The 13,551-nt window shown below is 43.0% G+C and overlaps 2 long non-coding RNA genes across 2 annotated transcripts; one reads left to right on the plus strand and one right to left on the minus strand.

The window, feature by feature from the left end:
* Positions 1–29: 29 nt before the first annotated feature.
* On the plus strand, positions 30–3,923 carry LOC135098182 (uncharacterized). The gene is made up of 2 exons (XR_010266649.1): positions 30–1,741; positions 1,978–3,923. It is a non-coding gene; the product is annotated as an uncharacterized LOC135098182 (long non-coding RNA).
* Positions 1,871–13,224, minus strand: LOC135098181 (uncharacterized). Its single transcript, XR_010266648.1, has 3 exons — positions 12,886–13,224; positions 10,332–10,470; positions 1,871–2,303 (listed from the first exon to the last, which is right to left on the minus strand). It is a non-coding gene; the product is annotated as an uncharacterized LOC135098181 (long non-coding RNA).
* Positions 13,225–13,551: the final 327 nt, after the last annotated feature.

The raw sequence follows: 13,551 nt of genomic DNA on the forward strand, positions 1-13,551 counted from the left end.
CCTGTCTTCTTTTTCTGTTTCATTTTTTTTTTTTCGCTCCGATAATGATGTTAATTTCCTCACACACTACGGCTCTTTTCTAGCAGCTGTGATTTAGGATTAGGAATATCTACTGGATGGGGTTCTGTCCCTTGATATTGCTGAGTATTAACCTACAGTTTTAGCCACAAATATTGCTGATCATTAGTTATATTATGGTGTGGTGTGGTAGTGATGTCAGGCTGCAGTGGTGAAATGTTTTCTTGATGTGGTGGTGGTTAGGAAAAGACAGTGAGAGATAATGGTATAGTGATACACAAGGTACAGTCGGCTTCAAAATGAAACACACTTTCTTACCTCTGTTCCTACCAATATTTCTAGCCTCTTACCATGTCAACTCCAGGTTTATTAGGAGGTAGTAAATATGATTGGTTGGAAGTCTGAAGCTTCCTGTACATGCGGTAAAGGTAATAATGTGAATGACTTGTGATGATGAGGGGAGAAAGGTGGCGATAGATGAGGATGGTGGTGATATTGTTCAGTGAGTGAAAAAAGGTTAACGCATGGTGCTGGAGGTGGCTGGGGGTGTGAGAGTGAGAGTGATGGAGGATCAGAGGTGATGTGATTGTCAATGATGGTGTCAATGATGGGTGCTGGAGTGATGGAGGTCACGGGAGGTTGGATAACGGCGTGATGATTAGTGATGGGGGAGTAATGGATATGACGTGTTGTGAGGGAATGATGATTAATGATGGGAAGTGATGTGTACTGACAGCCTATTTTTCTTTAGGGCAATATGGGCTTCGGTTCCCTCCCATTGCTTCCTTGCAACCCTGTCTCCTTTCTCATTTACCGAGTTTCACATATTACCGTTACTGGTAATTTAAATTTTCTTTACTCTGAGTTGTGACCTTCGTTCTTTCACTCAACTGAGTGTATCGAATGATAATTTTTACGTAATGAAAAAAAAAACGAAATTATTTTCAAGATTATCACTGCAGTCTCTCTCTCTCTCTCTCTCTCTCTCTCTCTCTCTCTCTCTCTCTCTCAGTATTGTCGATTCTCTGTTTCCATCCTCTACAGAGCACTTTACACCGTCATTCGTTCTCTCTCCCTCTTCTCCTCCCCTGGGACGTAGTCTGTCCTCTCAAACGGTGTTTACGAACCACAGCCACTTACCAAAGACTTATTTAAAATCGATTTCTCTCCCCACCTCTTTCCCTATCATTGCTAGTTTTCTCAGCCTAACATGACTTGTTACCCAGCCAGGTGTGTCAGCGGTGTTGTGATCGTCGCCTAGAGGTGTCCATGTTCCGGGAGTCGCTGCCCTTCCAGTCCCCCTCCGCTGTCTGTCTGAGCAACCTGGGTGAAGAGCGGCGGACGCCGCGTTCCATGTTAATGTTTCCTGACCAGCCGTCCTCTCTTATTTTCCCAGTCCTAGCGAGGTGAAGGAGGGACGCTTGCTTCTGCGGCAAACAAGGACTGAGGTGAAGGAGGGACGCTTGCTTCTGCGGCAAACAGAAGCAATCCGCGAGGACGACAGGAAGGTGCGAACGTTTGATTGATGTGGATGAAAATGGTTAATTAATTGCTCAATATGTTGCTGACCAGCAGTCTTCAACGTTCGCACCTTGTCATCCTCGTGGGTTGCTATCTTAAACACCTTCACCACTTTATCAGAAGCCGCCTCCTTTACTAACTAGTAGGGACTGGAGAGGCAAAGAGGACGGGGCTGATCAGCAAACGGACGGAGAAACCAAGAGTATGTATGATAAGTAGTATGAGGTTGTTAATTCAGCTTGAAAACTTTGTAGTATGCAACGTAATATAGCAGGTAATGGCAGGGGGAACAGGTTAAGTTGCCTTTAAATGTGAAAACCATAATATGAAGTGAGGTGTAGTAGAGTTTTTTATTTCGTGCGTAATTTACAGTAGTAATTAATTACTCACAAAATTCTCCTCTCGAGTTCAGTTATTCGCTGCTCTCTCGCTTCCCAGATGCCATCTCGTGTCTCCAACCCTACGGGGTGGTTGTAAGCACCGAGGACGCAAGGATGGGGATAGCCCACGAACGCCCGGCGATGTCTTTAGTACGAAAACTCTGGGAGGGCGAAGGCACGTGGCATTCAGCGGGTGAGAACTCAGCAATGTTGCTGGAAGACAAGCAAGTGTTGCAACTGTGGACATCTAGCACCAGAGCGGTAGCCGGCCATCACGAATTACCCACACCATTTCGAGATGAAGAACCGGATCTGCCAAACAACAACAACGAGATGGCGCAGAAACGCTTGAAGGGACAGACGACGCCTCGCTAGGGATCCGGACTTCAGACGACGATATGCAGGAGAGAGAGAGAACAATTGCTATTAGAGAGTTATGCCAGCGTCTGAACGTGAAGGACCACGAGGAGTAACCTGGTGCCTGCCTCACCATCCACTCATGAACCCAAACAAACCTGAGAAAGTGAAGGCTTTGTTTGCGCAGCGAAGTACAACAACGTTTCCCTCAAAGACGGAGTGATGCAGGTTCCTGACCTAAATAGCAAACTGGTGGGTGCCCTTCTGCGTTTCCGAAGTGAACTGATTGCCGCGATGGCTAATGATGTGAAGGCAATGTTTCTCATCAAGCTGGCGTGACCCCTCTTCACCGAGACTCCTTAAGATTCCTTTAGTGGAAAGATGGGGACCTAAGGAGGGTAACGCGCGCCTACCGAATGACGGGTATGTCTTTTCGGATGTGTATGGAGTCCCTCCTGTGCTGCTTACGCATTGCAATGAACTTTGAGTTTGACCGACTGTGAGGAAGAATATCGCATGGCCAGTAGTAAACTAAGCATGGAGAGGCTTGTACGTGGACAACTTGATTCTTTCAGTACCTCCACCGAAAATGCCTCCAGATTTACTCGCGATCTTCAACAAATGCTCACAAAGAGAGGATTTCTGCTAACAAAGTGGGGTTAGTAGTAACCATAAGGAGACATAGTAGTAGTACACTGTGTCCTACAGAGAGAGACATGAATAAGAATAGATCTGAGTAAGGACGCACTGGCTACAAAACAGGATCTGGAAAGGGATCAATCAACTAGCTGTGAGGGGAGTACTGAGGGTGAGCAGTTCCGTGTATGACCCTCTTGGACTGGTCAGTCCTGTAATGATTAAGGCGAAGGCGAAGAAGATCTTTCAGGACGAGTGCAACCGAAAGGAAGGATGGATGCCCCCCTCCTGCTAAATCACCACAGGTCCTAGTTGGCTTGGCTAGAGGAGTTACCACGACTGACGGTCTTTCAAGTTCCCCGATGCTACAGGCGGGAGGACATGGGAGACGTTATCACTTACCAACTGCATCATTTCAGATCAAACATGCTGAGATGGTGATATTAAGAGTTGTTCAAACCACAACGTGCAAAGAAGAGATGAACCTAAAGTTAAAGTCAAAGAAAAAAAACTACAGAGGAAGCATTCGATCTGTCGAGTGGAACCCTTCATGGGTGAGGGTGGATTTTACTCCATGTGGACGGCTGGACCACGCACCGTTGCCTGCTACAAGTCGGTATCCCATTTCCACCATGCTCATACGGAGAGAGATCATCATATCACACAAAATTGATTCTACAAGAGTGCATGAGAACTTACTTACTTGACAGTTCACGCAGGATGGGAGCATGTTACGTCACACTTACTGGATTCCACACACACCACCTGCCTGAGGACCGAGACTAACCCCCATGCTGGCACCATTCTCGTCAGCTGGAGTGGATTGCTTCAGACCGTTCTTGGTCAAAGTGGAAAGAAGCAGAGTGAAAGTGTTGGGGATGCCTCCACGTGCACGCACATAAGAACATAAGAAATAAGGGAAGCTGCAAGAAGCGACCAGGCTTCTTCATGCAGGGACGTGGCAGTCTCTGTATGAAATATATCTACCTATTTTTCTCTATTTCTTATCCCTATCCATAAACCTGTCTAATCTTAAAGCTCTCTAGTGTCTTTTTTTTTTTTATGTAGGAAGGACACTGGTCAAGGGCAACAAAAATACAATAAAAAAATATGCCCACTGAAATGCCAGTCCCATAAGTGTCAAAAGCAGTGGTCAAAAATTGATGAATAAGTGTCTTGAAACCTCCCTCTTGAAGGAATTCTACTCATAAGAAGGTGGAAGGAAATACAGAAGCTGGCAGGGAGTTCCAGAGTTTGGTAGAGAAAAAAAACTATGAATGATTGAGAATACTGGTTAACTCTTGCATTAGAGAGGTGGACAGAATAAGGGTGAGAGAAAGAAGAAAGTCTTGTGCAGCGAAGCCACGGAAGGAGGGGGAGGCATGCATGCAGTTAGCAAGATCAGAAGAGCCGTTAGTATGAAAATAGCGGTAGAAGAGAGCTAGATATACAACACTGCGGCGGTGAGAGAGAGGCTGAAGACAGTCAGTTAAGAGGAGAGGAGTCGATGAGACGAAAAGCTTTTGATACACCCTGCCTAGAAGAGCAGTATGAGTGGAAACCCCCAGACATGTGAAGCATCATACTCCATACATGGACGGATATGGATGGCCCTTGTACAGAGTTAGCAGCTGGGGGGTGAGAAAAACTGGCGGAGACGTCTCAGAACGGCAAGAGGAAAGCCAAAGCTGGTGGTGAACATTGAAGTCTCCAAGAATGGAGATCTCTGTAAAAGGGAAGAGGGTCAGAATGTGCTCCTCTTTATAAGAAATTCTTTGACTAAACTTCCAGTCAGAGGAGTTAGGTGAGAGGTATACAGCACAGATGATAAATTTAGTATGAGTGACTCTGTAGTCGTAGCAAGATGGTGGAAGATTCAAGAGCGTGGGCACGAGAGCAGGTTAAGTCATTGCGCACATAAATGCAGCATCCAGCTTTGGATCGAAAATGAGGATAGAGAAAGTAGGAGGGAACAGAAAAGGGGTTACTGTCAGTTGCCTCAGACACCTGACTTTCAGTGAGGAAAAAGATGAGGAGGTTTAGAAGAGGAGAGGTGGTGTTCTACAGATTGAAAATTAGATCTTAGACCGCGAATGTTGTAGAAATTAATGAAGAAAAGTTGAGGGGGGTGTCAAGACACTTTGGGTCGTCGACAGAAAGGCAGTCCGACCTGGGGATATTTATGGTCCCCTCCCCAGATGGGGACTCCGAGGCTGGTGTAGGAGTCGCCATGATGATTTTAAAATTTTAGAGTGAAGGGTGTGTGTGTTATTAGGTGCTTGTAGTTTTGTGTGGAGGAAGAGAGTTGTCTTTAGAGGGCAGGCTGTGACTGCCCCCTTGTGTTGTGAGACACAAAGGAAAACAAACGTTCAGTGAGGTCACAGCTGGGTTTAATGATACAAGTTCACAGCACCCCCTGAACAGTGCTGCACACCTCACTGGGAGTAATTATCGTTTGGGCAGGTGTCTACTGCCTCCTCCTCTAGTACTGCCTCCTCCCCTTGCACTAACGTTGTTAAACTTGATTTATCATCTACCATCATCATCTCATCTACCACTCTGAGAACAAAACATAAACTTATGTAAATTTTTCAAGCTTGAACCCATTATTTCTTGTTCTACCCTGGTTGCTGATCCTAACAATTTTGCTTATACCACTTAAAAAGACTACTTTTATATCAGGTCCCCTCTTAAAATAGATCCTTCTAAAGAATGTAAATTTAACAGCTTCAATCTCGCCTCGTAAGGAATACTCCTCATCCCCTGTATCCTTTTAGTCATTCTCCTTTGTACTGATTCTATCTAACTGATTCTATCTAATAGAGACCTATATCACTGCGTAGTCTAGATGAGGTCTGACCAGCGAGCGCCAAGTATAAAACTTTAATATCACTTCCGGCCTTCTACTTTTAACACTCCTAAAAATTAATCCTAGTACCCTATTTGCCCTGTTTCTCAAGACGGAGTTCAGAGCTAACTATAACTCCTGAATCTTATCTATAAATCTACTGCCTGCAAGGCGATGGCATCCGATTCTGACCTAATCGATTCTGACCTAATCTACCTGTGTCATCCGCAAATTTACTAACATCACTACTAATTCCGCTATCCAAGTCATTGATGTATATTAAAAACAACAACGGTCCTAATACTGATCCCTGTGGCACCCCACTAATTACATGACCCCACTCGGATTTAGAGCCGTTTATTACAACTCTGTCACCTGTCGCTTAGCCATGACCTTATCCAGCCTATCACTCTCCCATCTATCCCGTGTGCCCTAACCTTTCTCAGGAGCCTCTGATGGGGTACCTTGTCAAAGGCTTTACTAAAAAGTCCAGATATAAGATATCATAACTATCACCATTATCTGCTGCCTCGTACACTTTACCGTAAAAACTTAAGTTTGTCAGGCAAGACTTCCCCTTCGTGAAGCCATGCTGTGACTGATTTATCAAGTTATATATATCTATCTGTGACTGATTTTATCAAGTCATATATATCTATATATTTGTTGTCTAAATGTTCCCTAATATTCCTCGCTATTATTGACTCTATAATAGTTTACCTACAACTTAAGTTAAGCTGACAGGTTTTATCTCCTTTATTAGAGATGGGTACTACATTAGCCTGCCTCCACATTACTGGTACCTCACCCGACTCCAGTGATTTCCTAAAGACAGAAACTAACGGCTCACTAATAATCTCTTTGCATTCCTTAAGTACTCTGGGATATATTTCATCAGGTCCTGATGTCTTGAACTTTTTTAGCCTATCTATCTCCTGTTCCACTATCTCCTCAGTTATGGAAATATGTCAGCTTCTCATTCTCATCTGCTCTAAACACCTGTTCACTATCTGACATATCCTGCATGTTTTCCTGGGTGAAGACAGTTAAAAAATAATAATTCAGAAGTTTACTAATGTCCTCCCCAGAACTAACCAGCTGCCTTTAATGGACCTATAGTATCCTTATTCTTCGTCCTGGTCCCTCTTCGAGTGGCTGGCTGGCTACCTTTAATTCATAATTGCCCTTTGCTTTCCTCGTTAACTTCCTGACTGTTCTAACTAATCCATTATATTGTGACCTTATAACTTAATCATCTGACCTTAATTTCTTTATATATATATATATATATATATATATATATATATATATATATATATATATATATATATATATATATATATATATATATATATATATATATATATATATATATATATATATATATATATATATATATACTTCCCTTCCGCCCTATATAATGTTTTACCCAGCAGTCATCCGGACAATTTTTCTGTGATCTTACTACTCTATACGGGATATTTGCTAACTGACCTGTATGAACTTTATCTACGAAATATTTATACAATTCATCTACATTTATTTCACCTAGTCCCCTCATCTCGTCCCCTACCATCCTCTCCACTCCCTCATCTACTCGCCTTGACCTCACCTCTCTCATTTCAGCATGACCTGACATTCCAACATACTCACACCTATCTCCCCATTCCTCTTTCCTCCTTCCTTCCGGACACATCTTCCCTCTTGTCCTACACCCTCACGCCTCACCTCACCTCTCTCATCCTGCCTTATCTCTCTGAACTCCGTCCCGGACCTGACCTCACCCTGCATCCGTTGCCAGTCCACTCCTTGGAGGTACCTTTTTAATTCCTCAAAATCTGCTGTCCTAAAGTCAGGTATTTTACTAGTGTTTTTGCTTCTAGAAGTTTCTACTCATTTTAAATTGTACCTAATTTCCTAACGGTCACTGTTACCTAGCTGTCCTCCAACCTCTACCTGCGTGACTGCTTCCTCCCTGTTAGTAAGAATTAAATCTAGATTATTATTCCCCCTTGTGGGTTCTACGACTACCTGTTTTAAAAAATTATCCTGTTAAGAAATTCCTCTGCTTCCTTGTTACCCACAATCAGGCTCCAGTCGATATTCCAAAAACTAAAATCTACCACACATACCTGACTGTACCTGCCTGCTCTATTTATTTCCTGCCACAGTGAGGTGTTAATTTCCTTTGTACTGGTCGGTGGTCTGTACACTACTCCCAGTACTACTGACTGCGATCCTACCCATATCGACTCTGTTTTGTGTTATCCGATTTAATTCTACTGTTAATACAACACTAATGTGTCCCTAACGTATAACGCGTCGCCGCCTCCTCTCCTGTTTCCCCTGTCTTTATAGAACAATGTGTATAACCGTCTATCTTAACCTCTGGATTAAATACTTTTCCTGACATATCTAACCAAATTTCAGTTAAAGCAATGATAAATTTCTCTACACACGCTATTCCTCTAAGCAAGTCTATTTTATTAAAAATACTTCTACAGTTTGCGTAGTAAACACTTAAGCTATTTCTCACCTTCCCTGAGCTAGCTACCTTTCTAGATTTAAGCTATTTCTCACCTTCCCTGAGCTAGCTACCTTTCTAGATTTAAGCTATTTCTCACCTTCCCTGAGCTAGCTACCTTTCTAGATTTAAGCTATTTCTCACCTTCCCTGAGCTAGCTACCTTTCTAGATTTAAGCTATTTCTCACCTTCCCTGAGCTAGCTACTTTTCTAGATTTAAGCTATTTCTCACCTTCCCTGAGCTAGCTTCCTTTCTAGATTTAACTCATTTGCCCCTCGCCTTCTCCTCACTACCCCTTCTTCCCTCCCGAATAACGAAAAAAGCGCTGGAGTGCAGTAACCTCCCGCTTGAGTGTTCCGGCCAAAACACGGAACAGCCTGGCGTGATAAATGCACTCCATCCCTGGCGTACAAGGTGTCCCTGCCATAGAAAAGGTCTCAGTTGTCGATGAACGTCCATCCATTACTCTTACACTCTTACACGAACGGAGCTCGACGAGGTTTGCCGTTATTTGTACGGCCATGCGACGATGGGAGAGAGAGACGCTAGAGGAACTTTACACAAGAAGGGATTAGAGTGGAGATTGAACCCACCAAGGGCGTCCCATATGGGTGGAGTTTGGGAGCGCCAAATACTGACTGTACGCAATCAGCTGCTGGACGATGAGAGGTTACATACACTTTTCTGTGAGGCAAAGGTCATTGTGAACAGCAGCAGACCGTTAACTCAGTTGTCAAACGACCCAGTGATCCATCTACAGGCACTGACGCCTACGCACCTAATACGTGCGTCATGGGGATGATGATACATGGGACTCATGAAACATTTACTGACGAAAGTGAATCTCTTAAATAAGGGAAAATGCAACCGCCATCCTGAGGCGGTGGAAGCACGCTCAGTACTTGGATAACCTGTTCTGGAAACGTTGGCCACATGAATACGTGCCATTGCTTCACCACCGCGAGACCTGATGACGCGTCGAAACCTCATCATTGTTACAGATGAAATTCTGCCTCGGAAATTATGGAGATTAGTGTGAACACGAGAGTCGTAGACACCAAGGTTAGCGACGACGGCTTGGTACTACAGGCACGAGTACAAAATTAAGAAAGGGATTGTGGTCCAGCGCCCTTATAACAAACTCTGCTTCCTGGAGCTCTATGACTAGAGGGATGCAACCCCTGCAAGTGAGGAGACCCATTCTTTTCCAAAGTTGTGTAACCAGACATTTTTCTTTACCTTGGAGGCATGTGAAGACAGGCAGGTGCCGGCAACATAGCAATGTTGGTCAAGACTGCCCAAAGGGAGTGTTACCGCTAGTGATGGAAGTCTTGAATATGGGAAGGTAAAGGAGAAGGTGGGAGAGTGAGTTGTGAGGTGGAAGTCTTGAATATGAGAAGGTAAAGGAGAAGGTGGGAGAGTGAGTTGTGAGGTGGAAGTCTTGAATATGAGAAGGTAAAGGAGAAGGTGGGAGAGTGAGTTGTGAGGGTGATGATGACCATGTTTACACTAAAAGATGCTGACCTATATATAGGATAGGGCCATAATGAAACCCTTGTAGTGATCGTGTGTTGCTCGCAACATTCCTAACGGCGGAAGGCAGATGGCCACCATTACTCACAGACCTGCGTTCTACACCCGTCGCCCGTGCTCATTCATGAAGCCTTCTCATTCATGAAGCCTTCAATACGTAAGTGTACAAAACAGATTAAGTGTGCGGTAGATATATATAGCTTAATACATTTTGTAGTGAGTAGATGAAATTTATTTATATAAGCATAACGGCAAAATATGCTTATGGTGCGTTACGTGTTCAATTTATATGATTACAGCCTTGACTGGATTCAGAATAAACAGTACTGTGTACAGTGTTGGTTCACTACACCTGTTATACCGAGCAGCGACATCAGGCATGAATGAACACCTGAGCCAACTTCAACTGACGGTATATTCTTACTGTCTTCCTAATTGCGTCTACACAAGAACACTTAGCAACTTTTTCATAAAGGATATAAACATTTTTCCACACAAACAAAAATACATTACCGAATAACTTAGAAATGGAGGACACCACCAAGACGACGTGTCAGAGGGCAGGCAGTCTTGTCCTTGTTGCTATGGGAGGTCCGTGAAGAAGTGGAGGAAGGAGTATCACTTTTCATTCTCTCACTTGTTTGACATACATCTGACGGATAAAACTTGTTGCATTAAAAAAATATATGGTTAAGGATGGGGCAAAAAAGCAGTCGAGGATAGAAGTCTGAGGTAGAGGAAAGAGGGAAAAAGTGAGACGGAGTTAGGAGGAAAAAAAATATGGAAACTAAGTGGAAGATGATGTGAGAAACATGGATGTGTAGATGAAAAAAAGAACATGGGGCCACAACAACGAAAAATAGAAAAAGGCGAAAATGGGAATCGGGAACAATGAAGTGGAGAGAGAGAGAGAGAGAGAGAGAGAGAGAGAGAGAGAGAGAGAGAGAGACTAGCAATGAATTATGGGATCAACGCTAATACAAATAATGCCGAATGATACAGACTTGCGTTAGATTACACAAATAGCAAGGAGGAGTACGAAGGAGTGACAAGGAGTGAGTGGTGGATGAGAGCGGAAATTGAGGAAGGACAAAGGTTAAAGGAATTTTAAGTGAATAGTCCTAAGTGGCGGATTCGGAGAAAAAAAAAAAAATTATATATATATATATATATATATATATATATATATATATATATATATATATATATATATATATATATATATATATATATATATATATATATATATATATATATATATATATACATACACACACACACACACACACACAATGAAATACAAGAGTGGTAATGGTAAATCCTATCATGAAACAAAAACACTGACTAAATATTCCATGCACGCTAAACAGTAACACACTCGAGACGCGTGATCAAATATGCGCCCCTCCACTGAGTGCCTTCCTCTCCTTCTACCATGACTACTCGCAAAAAATGTTTCCGGATCCATCACTGGAGAAAACGCCTCGCCGGAAAAGGGGGAGACTAAAGGAAGAGATGTGGAGAGGAAGAGAGCAAGCGAACAAGGTAAAGAACACAGCAAGTGGGTGGCGGAAGTGTTGAAAATGGAGGAGGAAGCGAGCGAGGAGAGCAAGCCGGGAGCGCAGTGGGAGAAAGAGAAAGGCAGATAACAATAGCAAACCACGACAATCACTTTTTTAACCATCTGAATATAGACAATGATGAATTAATTACTTGCGGCAATGGAATTTACTCTGCTATGCAAACTATTTGTCTGAAGAGTACTCCAGACCTCCAGCAGCAGTAGTGGTGGTGGAAGCGGCAGCATCAGAGGTGGGGTGGGGTACTGACAGGAACAGCAGTGTCTGGAGTGGTGATGGTGGTGGAGGAGGATGACGATGGTGGCCAAAGACAACAAAACACACGGTCAAACACTGCCTGCAACTCCAGCGGTCTTGTTTTCGCGTTTAAAAAAATAAATAAATAAATAATAAACTAAAAAAAAAAATAGCGTGGAAGAAGAGAGAACCGTGAACAGAAAAGATAGAAGAACAGGTGAGGCGAAAGATTTTCCGGCAATCTGAAACGCAGAAAACATTTTGGAATTTTGGCATAAATTCAAGGAAGTAGTTTAAAAATTACCCAAAATGCCAAGATTAAATTATTGCTAGTTTCTTACTAACATTTCTTTAAATAAAGGAAATCAAGGAAAATAAGTAGGGCAGGCAGCAGTGAGGTAATTACGAATGGAGGTAACAGCATACTGCCGAGGTTCATCGGGAAGAGGGAGAGACACTAAAGGTGACGGACGTGAGAGAGTGCGAATGAAGGGTAATTCTTTCCAAAAGGCCACACCAACCTACAAGTATTCCCATCCATATTCCTCCTATAACCCCATAGTCTTACCTAGGTCACTAACCTAACTCCACCTAACCTGGAGGTGGGACGAGGGACGGTGCGCACATTCTGTAAAGAATAACTAAAAAAATCATCTGCCTGGGAGCAAGTCGTCGAACGATTAATCGATTTAATTTTGTTCCGCAACACAAGTCAACGAGGCCTTGGTGGACGAACAGGAGACGTTATGAATGTGGGACGTTTATCATAATGCACACTATCTTACTGGAAATGCAAGTAACCATTCTGAATATTTATTTCCCAACAGCAGTGATAATGAAAAAAAAAAAAGTCAACACTAAATCCACTGTTTAGTACAAACCACTGAACGACGCAAGTAACAAGCCGCTGATTCCTCATCCCCCCCCAGACTCTTCCAAGTCCCGCCTCCACCTCAGCCTGCACCCAGACATGTCACCACCAGCTGCTCTTAGTACATAAACGGACCACCACAAACCTTACCCAAAACTTGTCATCATCAGCTACACCACCAACTAACAATTATCAACACCTACTTCCATGCATGATTAAGTTCTAACGATCATTCACTTAAGTAACTATCTTGTTCCCTTGTTACGTGATATCTTAACTTTTCTCAAACTCCATATACATTTATTGTACACAAAATTGCCACTACATGGAAAATTCCACTCAGTTTCGAATAGGCTGCTTAAAATTCACCAAAACTCACCAGACTGTTTGGGGACGACAGCAGGGTTGTGTTGAGGAGCGCGTGGCCGTGACGGGTGTGGGGGGAGGACGAAGCGGAGGTAATACAATGAGGAAGAAACTAGTAAAATGGAAAAATAAGGATCGGTAGAAAAAAAATAGAAAGCAAAGTATAGAAATTAAAACAAGATAGAGAAAGTGAGCCACAGAAGAGCAAGCACGTCCACCCCTTACCACAGCTGCTCGCGAACCGAGCCTCCCTGCCTGTCCTGACTCCCTCCTCTCCTGAACCTGTCTTGTCTCGCTTCACTGTTCCGAAATCTCGAGTACAATTACCACGCAAACCACCGTACGAGAACTTTCTTTGATGAGACCCACTCATTATAAGATGCACATTAACCAGTCGCTTTACAAATTAATGAATCCTTATAATGACAATGATACTAAAAAATGTGATTTCCAAATTAAGACAAAAAAGTATGATTGGTTAGAATGACACATGAGAACATAATCCGAAGCAGTGACATTCATTGGCTGTTCACCTGCTTCTTGTGAATGACTACTCGCTTGTTAAGGATAATTGCTTATCTTGTGATAAAACGTTTTTTTACAAATGGTTACGTGAACAAATTGTTAATTTTACATTCCTAAATAGTCATTAAGAATTTGCGTGATATCGAGCAGGAAA

The sequence above is a fragment of the Scylla paramamosain genome, unplaced genomic scaffold (genome assembly GCF_035594125.1).
Source record: "Scylla paramamosain isolate STU-SP2022 unplaced genomic scaffold, ASM3559412v1 Contig49, whole genome shotgun sequence".
Lineage (NCBI taxonomy): Eukaryota > Metazoa > Arthropoda > Malacostraca > Decapoda > Portunidae > Scylla > Scylla paramamosain.